The sequence below is a fragment of the Bufo bufo genome, chromosome 5 (assembly GCF_905171765.1).
Source record: "Bufo bufo chromosome 5, aBufBuf1.1, whole genome shotgun sequence".
Classification (NCBI taxonomy): domain Eukaryota; kingdom Metazoa; phylum Chordata; class Amphibia; order Anura; family Bufonidae; genus Bufo; species Bufo bufo.
The window spans coordinates 256,413,128-256,425,834 of record NC_053393.1 but is presented as its reverse complement, the minus strand read 5'-3'; positions in this window follow the sequence as shown (position 1 = coordinate 256,425,834).

Here is a 12,707-nt window from a genome sequence, read left to right as displayed (position 1 = left end):
CCCACCCCATAACAATGCCATCCACAGATATCCCACCCCATAGCAGTACCATCCACAGATCCCCATAACAGTGCCATCCACAGATCCCCCATAACAGTGCCATCCACAGATCCCCATAACAGTGCCATCCACAGATCCCCCATAACAGTGCCATCCACAGATCCCCATAACAGTGCCATCCACAGATCCCCCATAACAGTGCCATCCACAGATCCCCATAACAGTGCCATCCACAGATCCCCATAACAGTGCCATCCACAGATCCCCCATAACAGCACCATCCACAGATCCCCCATAACAGCGCCATCCACAGATCCCCCCATAACAGTGCCATCCACAGATCCCCCATAACAGTGCCATCCACAGATCCCCCATAACAGTGCCATCCACAGGTCCCCCATAACAGTGCCATCCACAGATCCCCCACATGACAGTGCATCATCCACAGATCCCCCATAATAGTGTCATGCACAGACCACCATTAATTCAAAGCCCACCAAAAGCACAACTTTTGGTTAAAAATATTTTTTTCTTATTTTCCTCCTCAAAAACCTAGGTGCGTCTTATAGTGAAGTTTAATATTTGTATATATATATAGGTCTCACTTGTGTTATTGGGCAACGGGATGTTGGGGGTCAGCAGTCATGAAACAACAATGTTGTTCTATGAAAATGTACGATTTTTTATTTTTTTTTGATGCGGCCCACATAAACTTAAATTTTGTTTTTTTGTCCCATGTTAGCCTTTGAGTTTGACATGCTTGGTGTAGTGCATACATATTTTTCTTTCTGTACTGAAATAGGCCTCTAAATGGTTTCACCCCAATAACTGCAACAGTGAAGTGCATTTCTTTTTTCTGTACTGAAATAGGCCACTAAATAATAACACCACAAATAACTTCAACAGTGAAGTGCATATATATTTTTTCTGTACTGAAATAGGCCCTAAACGCTTTCACCACAAATACCTGCAACAGTGAAGTGCGTATATATTTTTCTTTTTCAACTGAATTAGGCGACTAAATACTTTCAACACATATAACTGCAACAGTGAAATGCTTATATATTTTTATTTCTGTACTGAAATAGGCCTCTAAACGGTTTCACCCCAATAACTGCAACAGTGAAGTGCATATATTTTTTTTTCTGTACTGAAATAGGCCCAAAAACAATGACACCACAAACAACTGCAACAGTGAAGTGCAAATATATATTTTTTCTGTACTGAAATAGGCCACTAAACGCTTAAACCACAAATAACTGCAACTGTGAAATCCATATATATTTTACTTTTGTATTGAAATAGGCCACTAAACGCTTTCACCACAAATAACTTCAACAGTGTAGTGAGTACATAGTTTTCTTTCTGTACTGAAATAGGCCACTAAATGCTTTAACCACAAATAACTACAACAGTGAAGTGCATTTTTTTTTCTGTACTGAAATAGGCCACTAAATACTATCACCACAAATAACTGCAAAAGTGAAGTGCGTATATATTTCTTTCTGTACTGAAATAGGCCCTAAATGCTTTTCCCACAAATACCTGCAACAGTGAAGTGCGTATATATTTTTATTTTTCTACGGAAATAGGCCACTAAACACTTTCAACACATATAACTGCAGAAGTGAACTGAGAATATTATTTTAGTTTTGTACTGAAATATGCCACTATTTGTTTTCACCACAATAAATTGGAACACTGAAGTGCGTATATATTTTTATTTCTATACTGAAATAGGCCACTAAATGCTTTCGCCACAAATAACTGCAACAGTGAAATGCTTATATATTTTTCTTTTTGTACTGAAATAGACCACTAAACGCTTTCACCACAAATAACTAACAGTAAAATGCATATATATTTTTCTTTTTGTACTGAAATAGGCCACTAAACTCTTTTATCACAAATAACTGCAACAGGGAAGTGCGTATATATTTTTATTTTTGTACTGAAATAGGCTACTAAATGCTTTAAATACATATAACTGCAGAAGTGAACTAAGAATATATTTTTATTTTGTACTGAAATTGGCCACTAAACGGTTTCACTACAAATAATTGCAACAGCGAAGTGCGTACACATTTTTCTTTTTGTACTGAAATAGGGCACTAAACGCTTTCACCACAAATAAATGCAACAGTGAAATGCGTATATGTTTATCTTATTGTACTGAAATAGGCCACTAAACACTTTTTCCACAAATAACTGCAACAGTAAAGTGCTTATATATTTTTCTTTTTGTACTGAAATAGGCCACTAAACGCTCTCACACAAATACCGGCAACAGTGAAGTGTGTATATATGGGTTTTTTTGTACTCAAATAGGAAACTAATGGCTTTTCAATATAGCACTTGCACCCTAATAACAAGACCAAATTGTTGGAATGAGCTGTATAATGGCTATTTGGATCCCCAAATAATCTTTCACTGCACTTGTAATTCGCTTTTCTCGCACTGTCCCTAGCGCCTTTTTGACGTTTCTCCCTGCACTAAGATGCTGTGAAATGATTCCTCCCTATCCTTTCCCTGCACTTTTTTTTTTTTTACAATGAGGTTTTCCTATTGCTGTCCCTAGTACCTCACTTCTGTCCCTTCATTCAGAATGCTGGAAAATGTCTGAATCCAAGTTGTCTGCCGTATTTATAGGGCTGTGACATCACAGGGCTGGTTGGCTGCTGATTGGCTGCATGCATGGCATTATGGGTCATCCTGCCTTCCCAGAGTTCCATTGCACATGTCCTCACACACGTAGCCGCCATTTTAGGCAAAAATTGCGATTCATTACCACGAAGCGCCAGGAAATTCGCATTAGTTGCGAATCAAATTTTACCTGAAATTTGGATCGAATTCCACTTCGTCAGCTTCGATTCGCTCATCTCTAATTATATGCTGTGGGCTCAGCTCTACTATACAGTGAGGACGAGCTACTAGAGTACAGTCAGCATCTACTAGTCATCCACTATGTGGAGGAGACATCCTTCTCTTTTTCTGGTAGGCGGGCAAGTAGTGATGAGGAGAGTGACGTGGGAGCTGGTGGCAGTTCTCTGGTTGGTAGGTGGGTGAGGAGAGATGTCAACATGTGACTCTTCTCCAATTTGTACTTCCAGCTTTAAACAATTATTCGAAGCCTCTTGATAAATGACAGACCTCTGATTTTAGAGTGTCTGTTACTACTTTATGCTGCCCCTAGTAAGATCATCATAAAGATGACATGTTTCTATTAAAACTTGTTAATTAAATTAAAAATAAAGCAAAAAACAAAATGTTCATGTTTGATAAAATGGTGCTAGTAAGGTCATGTAACATACCAGGGATATTAATTCCTTCACTCTGTGTTCCTCAAATGAACATTTTCAAGGTCCTTTGTACCAAAATGTCTCAATGTTATTGGACTTTACTGGAGACATTGCCAAAATGACACCCCTTTTTCTACTTTTTCCTCTGGATCTGTTAGCTAATGCTTCACCTCAGTTTTAGTTTTTTTTTGCTATTCTTACCCCAGCATGTACTCTGCAAATTTTACTGGCAGCTCTCTGGTAGATCTATTTTACTAACAAGATAAAGTTTCATAAATATGGTACCTTACCTTTAACTGGCGAGAAAGGAAAACTCAAGAACAAATATTAAAATGGTTATTAGTTCTTATTGCTTTTCAATGTATTTAGAACAGTTATAGCTGGTAATCCACGACAAAAAGAATAGCAAAAAGAGTGCCTGGTCAAATCCTAAAATAGCATATGACCCTGTATTAAGTGATTCAAAATAAATAAAAGGAAATGTATTTTTTTAAATACATACTTTAAATCATCCATAACTTTGCAACAAACTTTGCATTAATAAGTAGTACAATGTGTGTACATGTATGACTTGTATCTGGCATTTTTAATCAGTTTTCCTCTGTGCATTCTGAATGTCTAGTTTGCAGTTCTCCCAGAGATGGTGGGTGGAGACCAGCTGCCATCCACTGCATACAAAAAGTAAAGGAGAGTTTGTTTCCTAAACTTATTTTATTAAGAAGCAGCCCCATGGTCATGGATGACATCACAGAGAGGTACTGACCTGTATGGTTGTGAATAATACGTTTACATCTCAGCCCATGTAGCTGCAGTGATCTCTTTCTCTGTGTGTCTCTTTCAGCCCCTGCTCACTCTTCCCCTTCTCCACTGACTTGCATTGCTGATTAGTTCAGATGTAAACAGCCAGACATTTCTCACTGATAAGACATATTACAAAGTTTCTTATGGTCACTTGTGTTATTGATTTATGAAGTTCAGAAAGTCATGTGAAAAGTTAGTAACCATTAAGTCTTTGTATTTTTACACTGAATTCAAAGAAGAACATACTGAACAATGAAGTAAAAAGATACATTTGAAATGATTAAGGGAGAGAAGCATGGGAGCGCCCAACGTGTGATGGTAAGCTCTGTCCCTTTCCTTTCATTAGCTGCTCTGAACACTGAATACCACTTTTCAGAAGCTCCTGTCAGGAGTGCCAAGGAGGTGAACTAGAGGTCTGAGGCCCCACTTCATCATTGGCCATGGTTTTGGCAGTAATCCTCTGCCAGAAGAAGGTGTGGAGGTGTAGTATGGAAAGAACTGAATTTCTCTGTCTGTGCAGGATTCATGCACTTCAGCCAAGGTGCTGAGAGTCTCCTTGAGGACCAGTGGAGTGTCCATATGGAGGGCTGTTAAAGTTAAAGGCAGCCAGAGAGGAGTTGCTGGAAGCCACCACATACGCTGTTGGGAGAAGGTTGTTTAAAAGCCGTATGTGCGGCTGATACTATCTACACTGGAAGCAGACAACTGTACAGAGAGTTGGGGGCAGAAAGGCTGACATTGTGGCCCAGAAAAAAAAAAAGGTGTTTGCCATGGTTATTGATTATAACCCACAGCCATGTCCCTTGTGTTGTTTAAGACTGCAGGGACGAGTGTGCATTTATTTATTTATTTTTTATATCTTAACAGGCACAACCTCCAAAGTATTTACAATGCCTCAAAAGAAAAAAGAGGACCAGTGGTCTACCGCTAGAAGATCAGGGGCTGGTTTGTAAACCAGGCAAAAATAAAATGTCATAAATATTTTTTTATGACAGCTGCCACTTCTCCGAAACCCTCTAAGGCTAGGCAAAATGCTGTGGGGCATGGAGATGGAGGTGCTGGAGTAGAGGACATTGGAATAGCCTCAAAGATAGTTAAACAGGTATTACAGACCGTTACTAAACTTGAGAGTATGTTGGCGAATGTGACTACACAAATTAGAGCTGTTCAAGCTGACCTGAGTTTTATATGGGTTGACCTGGCAAAATTAGGGATTGGATGCATGTAATGGAAGAGAGAATATCAGTGGTTGAAGATCTTGTTCATACTTTGAAAAGTGATGTTGCTTCACTTAAATAAACAAAGATGACTCTGGAAAATAAGATGGTTAACCTTGAGGACAGGTCCCATAGATCCAATTTAAGGTGTCTGGGTATACCGGAGGGAACAGAGGGCTGAACTGTACTGAGTTAATGCAACAATGTTTTTTGGAGAGCTGTAACAAAGAGACTTTGTCCAAGTTTTTCTTCTGTGGAAAGAGCTCACAGGGTGCCTACTCAGAAAGTCCGCCAGAAGAAGCGCCTAGAGCTACAGTACAGACCAAAAGTTTGGACACACCTTCTCATTCAAAGAGTTTTCTTTATTTTCATGACTATGAAGGCATCAAAACTATGAATTAACACATGTGGAATTATATACATAACAAACAAGTGTGAAACAACTGAAAATATGTCATATTCTAGGTTCTTCAAAGTAGCCACCTTTTGCTTTGATTACTGCTTTGCACACACTTGGCATTCTCTTGATGAGCTTCAAGAGGTAGTCCCCTGAAATGGTTTTCACTTCACAGGTGTGCCCTGTCAGGTTTAATAAGTGGGATTTCTTGCCTTATAAATGGGGTTGGGACCATCAGTTGCGTTGAGGAGAAGTCAGGTGGATACACAGCTGATAGTCCTACTGAATAGACTGTTAGAATTTGTATTATGGCAAGAAAAAAGCAGCTAAGTAAAGAAAAACGAGTGGCCATCATTACTTTAAGAAATGAAGGTCAGTCAGTCAGCCAAAAAATTGGGAAAACTTTGAAAGTAAGGGCTATTTGACCATGAAGGAGAGTGATGGGGTGATGCGCCAGATGACCTGGCCTCCACAGTCACCGGACCTGAACCCAATCGAGATGGTTTGGGGTGAGCTGGACCGCAGAGTGAAGGAAAAGGGCCAACAAGTAGAGTTGAGCGAACACCTGGATGTTCGGGTTCGAGAAGTTCGGCCGAACTTCCCGGAAATGTTCGGGTTTGGGATCCGAACTCGACCCGAACTTCGCCCCGAACCTGAACCCCATTGAAGTCAAAGGGGACCCGAACTTTTCGGCACTAAAAAGGCTATGAAATAGCACAGGAAAGGGCTAGAGGGAAATGAATAAAAATAAAAATAAAATAAATAAAAATTAACCAATATCAATTATAGAGAGGTCTCATGGCAGAGAATCAGGCTTCAAGTCATAGCAGAGAATCAGGCTTCATGGCATAGCAGAGAATCAGGCTTCATGTCACCCACCACTGGAACAGGCCACTGTCAGATATTTTTAGGCCCCGGCACCCAGACAGAGGAGAGAGGTCCCATAGCAGAGAATCAGGCTTCATGTCATAGCAGAGAATCAGGCTTCAAGTCATAGCAGAGAATCAGGCTTCAAGTCATAGCAGAGAATCAGGCTTCACGTCACCCACCACTGGAACAGGCCATTGTTAGATATTTAGGCCCCGGCACCCAAACAGAGGAGAGAGGTCCCATAGCAGAGAATCAGGCTTCATGTCATAGCAGAGAATCAGGCTTCATGTCACCCACCACTGGAACAGGCCATTGTCAGATATTTTTAGGCCCCGGCACCCAGACAGAGGAGAGAGGTCCCATAGCAGAGAATCAGGCTTCATGTCATAGCAGAGAATCATGCTTCATGTCACCCAACACTGGAACAGGCCACTGTCAGATATTTTTAGGCCCCGGCACCCAGACAGAGGAGAGAGGTCTCATAGCAGAGATTCAGGCTTCATGTCATAGCAGAGAATCAGGCTTCATGTCACCCAACACTGGAACAGGCCACTGTCAGATATTTTTAGGCCCCGGCACCCAGACAGAGGAGAGGTTCATTCAACTTTGGGTTGCCCCGCAATATAATGGTAAAATGAAAATAAAAAAAGGATTGAATGAGGAAGTGCCCTGGTGTACAATAATATATGGTTAAGGGGAGGTAGTTATAAATGTCTAATCTGCACAAGGGATGGACAGGTCCTGTGGGATCCATGCTTGGTTCATTTTTATAAACGTCAGCTTGTCCACATTGGCTGTAGACAGGCGGCTGCGTTTGTCTGTAATGACGCCCCCTGCCGTGCTGAATACACGTTCAGACAAAATGCTGGCCGCCGAGCAGGCCAGCACCTCCAAGGCATAAAAAGCTAGCTCTGGCCACGTGGACAATTTGGAGACCCAGAAGTTGAATGGGGCCGAACCATCAGTCAGTACGTGGAGGGGTGTGCACACGTACTGTTCCACCATGTTAGTGAAATGTTGCCTCCTGCTAACACGTTCCGTATCAGGTGGTGGTGCAGTTAGCTGTGGCGTGGTGACAAAACTTTTCCACATCTCTGCCATGCTAACCCTGCCCTCAGAGGAGCTGGCAGTGACACAGCTGCGTTGGCGACCTCTTGCTCCTCCTCTGCCTTCGCCTTGGGCTTCCACTTGTTCCCCTGTGACATTTGGGAATGCTCTCAGTAGCGCGTCTACCAACGTGCGCTTGTACTCGCGCATCTTCCTATCACGCTCCAGTGCAGGAAGTAAGGTGGGCACATTGTCTTTGTAACGGGGATCCAGCAGGGTGGCAACACAGTAGTCCGCACACGTTAAAATGTGGGCAACTCTGCTGTCATTGTGCAGGCACTGCAGCATGTAGTTGCTCATGTGTGCCAGGATGCCCAGAGTTAAGGACAAGCTGTCCTCTGTGGGAGGCGTATCGTCATCGTCCTGCGTTTCCCCCCAGCCACGCACCAGTGATGGGCCCGAGCTGCGTTAGGTGCCACCCCGCTGTGAACATGCTTCATCCTCATCCTCCTCCACCTCCTCCTCATCCTCGTCCTCCTCATCCTCCAGTAGTGGGCCCTGTCTGGCCACATTTGTACCTTGCCTCTGCTGTTGCAAAAAACCTCCCTCTGAGTCACTTCGAAGAGACTGGCCTGAAACTGCTAAAAATGACCCCTCTTCCTCCTCCTCCTGGGCCACCTCCTCTTCCATCATCGCCCTAAGTGTTTTCTCAAGGAGACATAGAAGTGGTATTGTAACACTGATAACGGCGTCATCGCCACTGGCCATGTTGGTGGAGTACTCGAAACAGTGCAACAGGGCACACAGGTCTCGCATGGAGGCCCAGTCATTGGTGGTGAAGTGGTGCTGTTCCGCAGTGCGACTGACCCGTGCGTGCTGCAGCTGAAACTCCACTATGGCCTGCTGCTGCTCGCACAGTCTGTCCAGCATGTGCAAGGTGGAGTTCCACCTGGTGGGCACATCGCATATGAGGCGGTGAGCTGGAAGGTCGAAGTTACGCTGTAGCGCAGACAGGCGAGCAGCGGCTGGATGTGAACGCCGGAAGCGCGCACAGACGGCCCGCACTTTATGCAGCAGCTCTGACATGTCGGGGTAGTTGTGAATGAACTTCTGCACCACCAAATTCAGCACATGCGCCAGGCAAGGGATGTGCGTCAAACCGGCTAGTCCCAGAGCTGCAACGAGATTTCGCCCATTATCGCACACCACCAGGCCGGGCTTGAGGCTCACCGGCAGCAACCACTCGTCGGTCTGTTGTTCTATACCCCGCCACAACTCCTATGCGGTGTGGGGCCTGTCCCCCAAACATATGAGTTTCAGAATGGCCTGCTGACGTTTACCCCGGGCTGTGCTGAAGTTGGTGGTGAAGGTGTGTGGCTGACTGGATGAGCAGGTGGGAGAAGAGGAGGAGGAAGCCGAGTAGGAGGAGGAGGCAACAGGAGGCAAAGAATGTTGCCCTGCGATCCTTGGTGGCGGAAGGACGTGCGCCAAACAGCTCTTCGCCTGGGGCCCAGCCGCCACTACATTTACCCAGTGTGCAGTTAGGGAGATATAGCGTCCCTGGCCGTGCTTACTGGTCCACGTATCTGTGGTTAGGTGGACCTTGCCACAGATGGCGTTGCGCAGTGCACACTTGATTTTATCGGATACTTGGTTGTGCAGGGAAGGCACGGCTCTCTAGTAGTAGAGAGAAGTAGTGGCGGCTGGGAAAAACATACTGTGGGACAGCAAGCGACATGAGCTGTTTGAAGCGGTCTGTGTCCACCAGCCTGAATGACAGCATTTCATAGGCCAGTAGTTTAGAAATGCTGGCATTCAGGGCCAGGGATCGAGGGTGGCTAGCTGGGAATTTACGCTTTCTCTCAAATGTTTGTGAGATGGAGAGCTGAACGCTGCCGTGTGACATGGTTGAGATGCTTGGTGACGGAGGTGGTGGTGTTGGTGCTACATCCTCTGTTTGCTGGGCGGCAGGTGCCAACGTTCCTCCAGAGGCGGAGGAAGAGGCCGAGGTGGCGGCAGCAGCAGAAGAGGTAGCAGGGGGAGCCTGAGTGAGTTCCTTGTTTTTAAGGTGTTTACTCCACTGCAGTTCATGCTTTGCATGCAGGTGCCTGGTCATGCAGGTTGTGCTAAGGTTCAGAACGTTAATGCCTCGCTTCAGGCTCTGATGGCACAGCGTGCAAACCACTCGGGTCTTGTCGTCAGCACATTGTTTGAAGAAGTGCCACACCAGGGAACTCCTTGAAGCTGCCTTTGGCGTGCTCGGTCCCAGATGGCGGTGGCCAGTAGCAGACGGACTCTCTTGGCGGCGGGTGTTCTGCTTTTGCCCACTGCTCCCTGTTTTGCTACGCTGTTGGCTCGGTATCACCACTGCCTCTTCCTCCGAATTCTGAAAGTCAGTGGCACGACCTTCATTCCATGTGGGGTCTAGGACCTCATCGTCCCCTGGATCGTCTTCCACCCAGTCTTCCTCCCTGACCTCCTGTTCAGTCTGCACACTGCAGAAAGACGCAGCAGTTGGCACCTGTGTTTCGTCATCATCAGAGACGTGCTGAGGTGGTATTCCCATGTCCTCATCAGAAAACATAAGTGGTTGTGCGTTAGTGCATTCTATCTCTTCCACCCCTGGGGAAGGGCTAGGTGGATGCCCTTGGGAAACCCTGGCAGCAGAGTCTTCAAACAGCATAAGAGACTGCTGCATAACTTGAGGCTCAGACAGTTTCCCTGATATGCATGGGGGTGATGTGACAGACTGATGGGCTTGGTTTTCAGGCGCCATCTGTGCGCTTTCTGCAGAAGACTGGGTGGGAGATAATGTGAACGTGCTGGATCCACTGTCGGCCACCCAATTGACTAATGCCTGTACCTGCTCAGGCCTTACCATCCTTAGAACAGCATTGTGCCCCACCAAATATCGCTGTAAATTCTGGTGGCTACTGGGACCTGAGGTAGTTGGTTCACTAGGACGTGTGGCTGTGGCAGAACGGCCACGTCCTCTCCCAGCACCAGAGGGTCCACTAACACCACCACGACCATGTCCGCGTCCGCGTCCCTTACTAGATGTTTTCCTCATTGTTACCGTTCACCACAATAAGAAAAAAAATTATTTGGCCCAATTTATTGAATTCAAATTCAGGCCTTTTTTTTACAGGCACCTAACACTATCTGGCTATCTATTTAGGTACCATATTACACTAATACAGGCACAGCAGTAACGACAGATTTAGCTGAAAAGGAGGATGACCCTATCCGCACCTTCAATCTAATATACCCTTTTATGGATAGATTTAACCTTGGCCTGATAGAGCAGAAACCACTAATTTAGGGAATTGCTAAATTAGGAATTGTATTTCAACCCAGAACAAAAACTGTGCTTTGGCAGACACTAAATAGATTGACCAGCCACAGCAGTAACAACAGATTTAGCTGAATATAAATTGTAGGCCTAGTATTTAGGCGCTGGATGACAGGTATCCCTTTTACGGACAGAATTAGACTTGGAAATGCACGGTAGCGTGTGAAGTTATTGAGGATGACCCTATCTGCACCTTCAATCTAATATACCCTTTTATGGATAGATTTAAACTTGGCCTGATAGAGCAGAAACTACTAATTTAGGGAATTGCTAAGTTGGGAATTGTATTTCAACCCAGAACAAAAACTGTGCTTCGGCAGACAGCAGACAGTATTACAATTGGCTAGCCACAGCTGAAACACCAGATTTAGGGTACTGCTATTTTGGCAATTGTATTTTACCCCTCAATAAAATATCAAGCACAGCCAAGCCCCTGATGTAGGATATAGCAAAAAAAAAAAAAACACACTATTGATGATTAAAAATGGACTTGGTAGAAGCTTGTGCTGGCGCACCACAAGACACAAAATGGCCGCCGATCACCCCAGAAAAAAGTGACTGAAAAACGCTCTGGGCAGCCTTAAAACAGTGAGCAATTGAATAGCAGAGGTTGTATGATACACAGCTGTATATCGATCACTTCAGTAAATAAATCCCTGCCTAATCTCGCCCTAACAGCAGCAGCTGCATCCTCTCCCTACACTGATCAGAGCAGAGTGACGTGCGGCGGTACGTGACTCCAGCTTAAATAGAGGCTGGGTCACATGCTGCACTGGCCAATCACAGCCATGCCAATAGTAGGCATGGCTGTGATGGCCTCTTGGGGCAAGTAGTATGACGCTTGTTGATTGGCTGCTTTGCAGCCTTTCAAAAAGCGCCAAGAAAGCGCCAAACACTGAACCCGGACTTTTACGAAAATGTTCGGGTTCGGGTCCGTGTCACGAACACCCCAAAATTCGGTACGAACCCGAACTATACAGTTCGGGTTCGCTTATCCCTACCAACAAGTGCTAAGCATCTCTGGGAACTCCTTCAAGGCTGTTGGAAGACCATTTCAGGGGACTACCTCTTGAAGCTCATCAAGAGAATGCCAAGAGTGTGCAAAGCAGTAATCAAAGCAAAAGGTGGCTACTTTGAAGAACCTAGAATATGACATATTTTCAGTTGTTTCACACTTGTTTGTTATGTATATAATTCCACATGTGTTAATTCATAGTTTTGATGCCTTCATAGTCATGAAAATAAAGAAAACTCTTTGAATGAGAAGGTGTGTCCAAACTTTTGGTCTGTATTGTGTAACGGTCGCGTACACACACACACAGGGGGAAGGGAAGTGACCACTGCGCTCCACCCTTACCCCTGGCCCTGCCTACTTGCCTCGCGAGTCCTAATGACAGGGGACAACTGGACGACAATCCCTAACTTGGAATAAGTGCAGGGATGACAGACAGACAAACAACAGAACGTGAATGGACTGAGTCAATACCAGGAAAGCTACAAATTACAAAGGGAGCAAGCAGAGAATTGTCAGGAGAAGCCGGGGACATAAATACCAGGAGAGCAGCAAAGTACACAAGGAGCAGGCAGAGGAGCGTCAGGAATTCAGCAGGAGGTAAGTACGCCAGGAAAGACCAAATCACAGGTGGAACCTAAATTAACAGGCAACCTGTGGCCAGCAGGCTGCCTGTATTTATAGTGGGGAGTGAGGGTCATGTGACGTGCCA